Below are 10,131 nucleotides of genomic sequence, written 5' to 3'. Positions count from 1 at the left end.
AGGTTGCTACTTATTGTGAATGGATAAAACAAGCTGCCTGTAGTAGCAGAGCAGGTCAGAGGTTGCTACTTATTGTGAATGGATAAAACAAGCTGCCTGTAGTAGCAGAGCAGGTCAGAGGTTGCTACTTATTGTGAATGGATAAAACAAGCTGCCTGTAGTAGCAGAGCAGGTCAGAGGTTGCTACTTATTGTGAATGGATAAAACAAGCTGCCTGTAGTAGCAGAGCAGGTCAGAAGTTGCTACTTATTGTGAATGGATAAAACAAGCTGCCTGTAGTAGCAGAGCAGGTCAGAGGTTGCTACTTATTGTGAATGGATAAAACAAGCTGCCTGTAGTAGCAGAGCAGGTCAGAGGTTGCTACTTATTGTGAATGGATAAAACAAGCTGCCTGTAGTAGCAGAGCAGGTCAGTAGTAGCAGAGCAGGTCAGAGGTTGCTACTTATTGTGAATGGATAAAACAAGCTGCCTGTAGTAGCAGAGCAGGTCAGAGGTTGCTACTTATTGTGAATGGATAAAACAAGCTGCCTGTAGTAGCAGAGCAGGTCAGAGGTTGCTACTTATTGTGAATGGATAAAACAAGCTGCCTGTAGTAGCAGAGCAGGTCAGAGGTTGCTACTTATTGTGAATGGATAAAACAAGCTGCCTGTAGTAGCAGAGCAGGTCAGAGGTTGCTACTTATTGTGAATGGATAAAACAAGCTGCCTGTAGTAGCAGAGCAGGTCAGAGGTTGCTACTTATTGTGAATGGATAAAACAAGCTGCCTGTAGTAGCAGAGCAGGTCAGAGGTTGCTACTTATTGTGAATGGATAAAACAAGCTGCCTGTAGTAGCAGAGCAGGTCAGAGGTTGCTACTTATTGTGAATGGATAAAACAAGCTGCCTGTAGTAGCAGAGCAGGTCAGAGGTTGCTACTTATTGTGAATGGATAAAACAAGCCACACTGTTTACATCGTAGAGAACATCACATCCAACATGATCCATAATGTACGTAAAAACATATAATAACCTATAAATAACACAACTACCATTTTAAGGGAAATGCTACTGAAGAAGTTACATAAATTACAAACAGACTTACACATGACAGTAAACAATAATACTCCAGTATAGTTGACCTGCACTTGGCATCATCAGAATGTATTACCTGGGTTCCCGCTGTGTCATCTCCTCCACCTCTTCTGGGCTGAGCTCATTACCTCTCAACCTAGAAAGAAAACAATTATTCACTTAACTCTAATTTACAGTATTTGGATTAGAGACCTTCTTAAGTGATTAAAGATCCAATCTTCACATGTATGGGGAGGTATGGGGAGGCATAGGAGACCACAGCATACTATACTGTATGTATAGGATATGACACTTTGTAAATTACATTTCTCAGCCAGTATATAGCTGTCTAAATGATCAAAGCATAATGTTAACATAGCACACTGCCTTCACACTAGTGTTGCTTTCAAGAGCCAGTATTAGACACTCCACACCTGTTCTTGTGATGCAGTTTTTGGTTAACCTGTGGAGGGCATGAGAGAGCAGGGTGAAAGATGTGTTTAGCACAACCACAAATCTACTGCACAACCACAACTATCAAAATGTCAGTTGAGGCTAAACGGAATGTGAGTAGCTGCAAAGTCTTTTTCAGTATTCAGGATGTGCTATCAATATACTCACCACAGCCCCTCTAGCGTATTGTTCTTGATGAGTGGGGCAAGAGCACATGCTCCTGCACTGCCAACACCATTGTCTACCAGGCTGCCATGAAACATACATCTTATAGTAAGATGTATTTCTATGTTGAAGTACTTTAATGATAACAGGGATGTCTGGACATATTACTGGCGGAGAGACTGAGGTTCAATCGGTCACTACAGTTCTTGGGGTAGGAAGCAGACTACCCTATCTCTCTGAGAATGACAAAGTTGTTTTTATGCCTATCACGATGCTGTAATAATATATCTGTATTAGCTATTGCTATGTGAGGTAACATTGTACAGTATCTTATATGTTGAGAGTTGAAAAATATCCTCACTTTAGAGAGAGAAAATTCTGCTTTATCTTCAGGAGCGAAGCACTCTGTGCAGGCATCAGTTAGCTTGTTGTTGAATAGCCTTTCAGAGATATTAATCAAGATCAATAAAGGTTATTCATCAGGTTTTACATCTGCATATTTGACTTAGAACATTTACAGCCACCATAGCCTAGCTATAGGTCTCCTGACAGTGGAAAATAGATTTGGCAATACTCACGCAATCTTCTGAAAGCGCTCACACTGGATGCCTTTTTCAATCAATTTGCAGATTCCCTCATCTGATATGTTATTGTGTCTCAGGCTGAGGAAGTGAAATAAAAAATAATCGTATTATTAGGCCTTAGTTTAGTTTCCTGTGTATTATGTTACTGGCACAAGGTAATGCTAAAATAATCCCATAGTGATTGCCATGATAAATACACTTACTATACAGAGTGGCAGACATGCAGGCAAGGCAGCAGATGCTCCACCCCAACGTCTCCTACATAGTTGTAGTCTAGCTGAAGCCCCACAGGGTTTCTAAGGTGCTGGAGCAAGTAGGCCAGTGCAGTACACTCCACAGGGCCTATGTTACAATAGGTCAGCTTCAGGTGTTCCACCTCTAGCTTAGCCATAGTGTCTCTGGCGATCCTGCTATCCTGCATCTCATGGATGCACTTGATGAGCCACACGAAGCTCGGCATGGCATGCATGCTCTTTTTCTCCCCCTCCACGGGCCGAGGGATGGATTTAAAGTGCTTCTGCATGACTTTGGACAGTCACCACCTGCTTGGACTTCCTGTCCAGAGTGGGCCCAGGGCAGGAGAGGAGCAGCAGGCTATGGTGGTGCTGAGACAAGAGCCCAGACACAAAAGTAGCTGTTATTTGGAGGTTTGGGGTCTCTGCTGCCGTATTGGCCTCCTTCAAGGCCCATTCTTGTTGGGTCAAGCAGTGCCCCAGACACGCTCTGTGAAAGCCAGGCTGTTGCTGCCTGTCCTGGGGCTGAAAGAGCTTAGGTATGGTGGAGCAGTCCGAGTTATTGTTCAGGACAATGTAGAGAGCACCAAAGAAGCACTGCATGGTAATGTGCAGGAACTCGAATTGGTTGCAGTTAGTGGAGGAGGAGAGGTCTTTACTACGGACGAGGAACCCCATGCAGATATCTTCCTCGGTCACCCCACACTTTTTGTTGTTGTTGTTATACTTTGTTTTTATTGTAGGAACACAAAGAAAGTACAAATAAAGTCAAATAAAAGAACAACAAAAAAGATCTGTCAGTTACAGTGCACTTCATGCCTTCAACATCATATCATCATATTAGTTACATTGACATCTTTGAATTAGACCTTTTCCACGTACGAAACCCATTTTTCCCAGTATTCCTGACCTCTCTCCTGTTGAGTTCTTAAAGCAAAGGTCATACGCTCCATGTGGTGTATTTCTTCTACAACGTCTATCCATTGTGTCACTGCGGGAGGATCTTTTTGTAGCCATTTCCTAGTGATAGCCTTTTTACTGGCTGCCAGTAGGACCTTCAAGAGGTACCTTTCTCTATTGTGTAAGTTATCAGGTATTTCACCCAAGTACAAAGAAATGAATGTTTGTTCTATGTCAAATCCCATAATTTTTCCAATGTTAGATCTTATTTCTCCCCAGTAAGTTTCGATTGCAGGGCACGTCCAAAAGATATGAGAGTGGTCCGCCCTCAATAGGCCGTATTCTCTCCAACAAGGGTGTAGTGAGCCAGTCTGTTTTGATTTCAGTTTAGGTGTTATGAAGAAACGTATAACATTCTTCTAACAGAATTCTCTCCATGACCTTGAGTTGGTGGAGCTTTTTTAAGTCTCTAATAGAGGTCGACCGATTAGGATTTTCAACGCCGATACCGATACCGATTTTTATTTATTTATTTGTAATAATGACAATTACAACAATACTGAATGAACACTTATTTTAACTTCATATAATACATCAATAAAATCAATTTAGCCTCAAGTAAATAATGAAACATGTTCAATTTGGTTTAAATAATGCAAAAACTAAGTGTTGGAGAAGAAAGTAAAAGTGCAATATGTGCTATGTAAGAAAGCTAACGTTTCAGTTCCTTGCTCAGAACATGAGAACATATAAACGCTGGTGGTTCCTTTTAACATGAGTCTTCAATATTCCCAGGTACGAAGTTTTAGGTTGTAGTTATTATAGGAATTATAGGACTATTGCCCTCTTTACCATTTGTATTTCATTAACCTTTGACTATTGGATGTTATTATAGGCACTTTAGTATTGCCAGTGTAACAGTATAGCTTCCATCCCTCTCCTCACTCCTCCCTGGGCTCGAACCAGCAACACAACGACCACAGCCACCATCGAAACAGCGTTACCCATGCAGAGCAAGGGAAACAACCACCCCAAGGCTCAGAGCGAGTGACGTTTGTAACGCTATTAGCGCGGGCTAACTAGCTAGCCATTTCACTTCGGTTACACCAGCCTCACCTCGGGAGTTGATAGGCTTGAAGTCATAAACAGCGCAATGCTTAACGCACAACGAAGAGCTGCTGGCAAAACGCACGAAAGTGCTGTTTGAATGAATGTATATGCGCCTGCTTCTGCCTACCACCGCTCAGTCAGATACTTAGATACTTGTATGCTTGTATGCTCAGTCAGATTATATGCAACGCAGGACACGCTAGATAATATCTAGTAATATCATCAACCATGTGTAGTTAACTAGTGATTATGATTGATTTTTTTTTTAAAGATAGGTTTAATGCTAGCTAGCAACTTACCTTGGCTTACTGTATTTGCGTAACAGGCAGTCTCCTTGTGGAGTGCAATGAGAGAGAGGGAGGTCATTATTGCGTTGGACTAGTTAACTGTAAGGTTGCAAGATTGGATCCCCCGAGCTGACAAGGTGAAAATCTGTAAATCTGAACGAGGCAGTTAACCCACCGTTCCTAGGCCATCATTGAAAAGAATAACTGACTTAACTGACTTGCCTAGTTAAATAAAGGTATGTGTAAAAAAAAAAGAAATCTGCAAATCGGCGCCCAAAAATACAAATTTCTGATTGTTATGAAAACCTGAAATTGTCCCTAATTAATCGGCCAATCCGATTAATCGGTCAACCTCTATTCTCTAATATGTTCAACCATGTTCAATCAGTTATTTCAATGTTAAGTTCCTCCTCCCATTTCTTTTTAATATAGTTTGTAGAATGTTTCTTTGAGGATTGAATACCCAAGTAGAGATTTGAAATATTTTTTTTGTTACTCCCCAAGTTGTATGCGTTAGTGAATACTTGGATTAATTTTGGAGGTGCTCGAGGGTCAGTCACTTTTATCTCCCTTAAGAAATAGTGTCGAACTTGTAGGTTTCTGTAAAAATCTTGTTTATCCAAGCCATGTTTTTTACTTAGGTCCTGGAAGTTATCTAGGTTCCCATTCCTTATAATTGTACTGAATGATGTGATGCCTTTCTGCATCCATTGTTTAAACCTGCTGTCCTGAGTTGCAGGGATGAAGCTGGGGCCGTATGCGGGCCAACTCAGCAGTTTGATCTCTCTGTCTAAATTATTTTGCTTAACTACCCTAAACCATGTCTTCAGAGAGATATTAATCCACTGATTTTGTCTATTGTATATTTCTTTTACCATGTCCTTATTTCCCAAAACTGACTGTATGGGTATCTCTGTCAAAGTAGTCTCGATGTCTTTCCATTTGGATTCGTATTCTGAATTGCACCAACACACCCTGAGGTCTCAATTGGGCTGACACATAATAATCTTTTAGGTTTGGTAAGGCCATACCCCCACAGTTTTTTGGTAACTGTAATGTTGTATATCTAGTTCTTGGTCTCTTACTGTTCCAGATCAACCTTGATATCCGTTTATCCCATTCCCTAAACTGTTTAGGCGGGATTTCTATGGGCAGTGATTGGAACAAATACAGTAACCTTGGCAGGATGCTCATTTTGATTGTTTCAATTCTACTACTAAGATCTAAGGGAAGTGAATTCCACTTGTCTAGATCATCATATATTTTCTTGTTAATGTGATCGTAATTCATGCAATAAAGTTTGGGTGTATCTTTTGGTAAATTTACTCCCAGATATTTAATGAATGAAGAGGTCCAGGTGAAGTTATACCTACTCTTCAGCTCTTCCTGTGAGGTATAATTATATATTAGGGCTTGGGTCTTGTGTACATTAAGCACATACCCTGAATATGTTCCAAATGTTTGTAAAACATCCATCAATCTAGGTACACTTGAGCCTGGGTCTTTAAGGAATAACAGAACGTCATCAGCATACATGCATATCTTATGTTCACTGCCTCTTATTGTTATTCCCTCTAAGGTTGGGTCCTGTCTTATTGCCTGTACTAATGGTTGGAGGTACAAGGTGAAGAGCGTGGGTGATAGATTACAGCCTTGTCTTGCCCCTCGCTCTAATTTTATCGTTCGTGTCAAATGTCCATTCATCTTTATTCTAGCAGTCAGACATGAATACAGTGTTTTTATGCGCTGTATCACTTCTTTGTTGAAACCAAATCTTTCCATAACTTGGAATAGGTAATCCCATCATTGACTATGAGATCGTTCTAAGTTTCTTAGGGTTTCCTGTAATTTCTGCAGTTTTTGTGCTTTAATCTTTTTCTTGAGAGATGATGTGGCTATGATCTTCCCTCTAATAACTGCCGTAGCTGCATCCCACAATATAGCAGGAGATACTTCCCCATTATCATTATTCTCCAGATAGATGTTCAATTCTGTCTTTATTGATTCCTTGAATGCTGGATCATTCAGCATGCTTGTATTAAGTCTCCATATAGTATTTCTTGGTTTGCTATCAGGGTGTAGAGTTAGGTAAACTCCATTATGATCTGATAAGTCTCTCTGCCCGATCCTACAATCCTTAAGCCTGTGTCTATCTGCACTGTACATAAAAAAAGTAGTCTAACCTGGAGTATTCAGTGTGGCGGGCTGAGTAAAAAGTAGTCTAACCTGGAGTATTCAGTGTTGAGGGCTGAGTAAAAAGTAGTCTAACCTGGAGTATCCAGTGTGGCGGGCTGAGTAAAAAGTAGTCTAACCTGGAGTATCCAGTGTGGCGGGCTGAGTAAAAAGTATATTCCTTATCGGTCCTGTGGGTGTCACACCATACATCGACCAGTCCTAGATCCTGCAGTATCCTATTCATCTTTTTGACAACTAGGCTCATTTTCCTATTTTGGTTTGTGCTGTCCAATTTTGAGTTTAGAATTGTGTTAAAGTCCCCTCCACAGATAAGAGTGCCAGTGGTTTCTGTGGCTATTAAATGAAACACCTTCCTGTAGAAGACCATGTCACTCCCTGGGGTGCGTATACATTAAATAATGTAACTTCCTTGTTATCCAGTTTACATTTAACAAGTATAAATCTACCCTCCTTGTCTTTTATTTCTGACATAAACTCAAAATTAACTGAATTTGGGATCAAGATTGCAACTCCCCTTCTACCCATTTTGTAAGAAGAAAAAAAAGGGTTCCTAAATCCCATTTTCTTGAGTTTCTCGTGTTCAGGTGTGGATAAGTGAGTTTCTCGTGTTCAGGTGTGGATAAGTGAGTTTCTCGTGTTCAGGTGTGGATAAGTGAGTTTCCTGACAGAATAGTATGTCAACTCTCTCCTCATCTTTGCTATTACCTTACTTCTCTTGATGTCACTCCCCAGTCCGTTTACATTGAGACTTATGACCTTACTTCTCTTGATGTCACTCCCCAGTCTGTTTACATTGAGACTTATGACCTTACTTCTCTTGATGTCACCCCCCAGTCTGTTTACATTGAGACTTATGACCTTACTTCTCTTGATGTCACTCCCCAGTCTGTTTACATTGAGACTTATGACCTTACTTCTCTTGATGTCACCCCCCAGTCTGTTTACATTGAGACTTATGACCTTACTTCTCTTGATGTCACTCCCCAGTCCGTTTACATTGAGACTTATGACCTTACTTCTCTTGATGGCACTCCCCAGTCCGTTTACATTGAGACTTATGACCTTAATTTCCCGATGATGCATCGATATAAATTTTAAAAACCTGTGCACCATATCTGCCTGCTTATCATGAACCTAAAAATGAACGAAAAATCAAGAACGATAATAAAGTAAACCAAATTGGGAAAATACTTTGGTATTTGGACTCCCATGTCAGAGGACTGTCTCTTGCCTCTGTAGTTTGAGGGGATGAGCCTGTCCGCAGAATGGGCCCCTCGCTCAGATATGAAAATGTGTGACGTAGTCACAAACAAGACCTGGTGGAACCGAAAATAAAAAGGGTGCCTATTTTGTCGCTTATACACATCGGTTAATTACAAGTGAAAGAGGCGCCCCTCCAGAGGCGCCCCTCAGTCCAGAGGCGCCCCTCAGTCCAGTGGCGCCCTCTACGAGGGTCTTCAGTCCGGGGCCCGCTGTGAGTCCAGGGCCCGCTAAGTGGGCCAAGACTGAGGTGGAGCGGGGTCCACGTCCCGCACCAGAGCCGCCGCCGTAAGAAGGCCCACCCGGAGCCTCCCCTTTAGAGTCAGGTTTTGCGGCCGGAGTCCGCACCTTTGGGGGGGGGGTACTGTCACGCCCTGGCCACGCCCTTTTTATTCTCTATTTTGGTTAGGCCAAGGTGTGACTAGGGTGGACATCCTATGTCCTTTTTTCCATGTCTTGTATTTCTATGTCTTGGCCTGGTGTGGCTCTCAATCAGGGACAGCTGTCTATCGTTGTCTCTGATTGAGAACCATACTTAGGTACCCTTTTCCCCCACCTGTTTTGAATTTGTTCAGGGCACATAGCCCAAAGCTTCACAGTTTGGTTTTGTTCTTTGTTTTGTCGGCGTCATTTAAAAAAAAGAGAAAATGTACGCTTACCATGCTGCACCTTGGTCCAGTCCTTCAGCCAGCCGTGACACCATGGATAAAATTGTAACTTACGTTTCAGCGGGCGATTTGTCTGATTTCTTCGAGATCATCATCTGTCTACTCGAGTCCTGCGAAACAGAATGGTCCACTCAAATGGAACAGGCTGAAATCCGTCAACTCCTGTCTCACTTCCTCATTCCACAATCCCTCGTTCCTCATGCCGCTAGATTGCCCGCTGTAAATTATGGCTTTTTCCTCAACCATTTAATAACTAATCTATAAACATATGAAGTTATTGTTTCAACATGAAGTATTTGCAAGTTCTCAGAAACTCTTGTATTACTGAGAGCTATTGAATTATGAGAAATTGTGTGAATGTTCCTTTTATCTAAAGGGAAAGTGACATGTCAGTGAAACGTTTAGAATTTGTTTAAATCCTGGCTCTTTATTCCAATGATTAATGTCCCTTCTAATAGGCCTCAGTCAGTGGCAGGTGGGGTAGAGACACACATTTTTAGCAAAAAATACAATACAAATAAATAACTGTTATTTTGGTGTCACATATCAGTTTGCAAACAATGTAAAAAATATATATATATATCCTTGAGTTAATAAAGTTGCACACAAACATGGTCTCATTTTTGTTTTCTTTAAATAATTTTAGCCCCTTGGGTGCTGCCATAGAGTAACATTAGAAGTGCCCATCCAAGAAGGCTCAAGGTCATTGGCCACAGATAAAATTATGTCAAATCACTTTATATGTACAGTAGCTTTGATTGAACTGATCATGTCAACATACTTTCAAAATCTTAGCTAGCAGTCATCATCATGAATTAAGTCGACAATCTACTGGCAAATCCTTTTTAATCCTTCTCATATGAAGAGAAATAATGAAGAGAAATTATAGATAAAACGTATCGGTGCTCATCGGCCATTGGACATAAACATTACAAAAGTTGGAAATCACAAATTCAACAATGAGTGGTTTGGAAGGAATCAGTGACGGTGGATAACTGCAAGCATTGCAAAGCAATCACTATCCTGCTATTCAGTGGAGTGGCTGTGTGGTCCCAAATCTGGGATTAAGGGGCTCTTTCCCAAGTTTCAAATGATGAACATTCAACATTGGCTATGCTGTCAATGAAGCATGATTTGTGCCACAGTCAAAACAACTGTTAACTGCGAAACCTGACATCAGTGAGTTCAAGACAACTGGGAAATCGGGAATAAACGAGCTCCGACTG

The 10,131-nt window shown here is 41.2% G+C and overlaps 1 pseudogene; it reads right to left on the bottom strand.

Moving 5' to 3' along the window:
- Nucleotides 1–2,024: 2,024 nt before the first annotated feature.
- Nucleotides 2,025–3,375, bottom strand: LOC112264234 (annotated as a pseudogene).
- Nucleotides 3,376–10,131: the final 6,756 nt, after the last annotated feature.

This window comes from Oncorhynchus tshawytscha, linkage group LG12, assembly GCF_018296145.1.
Source record: "Oncorhynchus tshawytscha isolate Ot180627B linkage group LG12, Otsh_v2.0, whole genome shotgun sequence".
NCBI classification, from domain to species: Eukaryota; Metazoa; Chordata; class Actinopteri; order Salmoniformes; family Salmonidae; genus Oncorhynchus; species Oncorhynchus tshawytscha.
The sequence above is the reverse complement of the archived record's forward strand: the minus strand, read 5'-3'. Positions and strand labels throughout refer to the sequence as shown.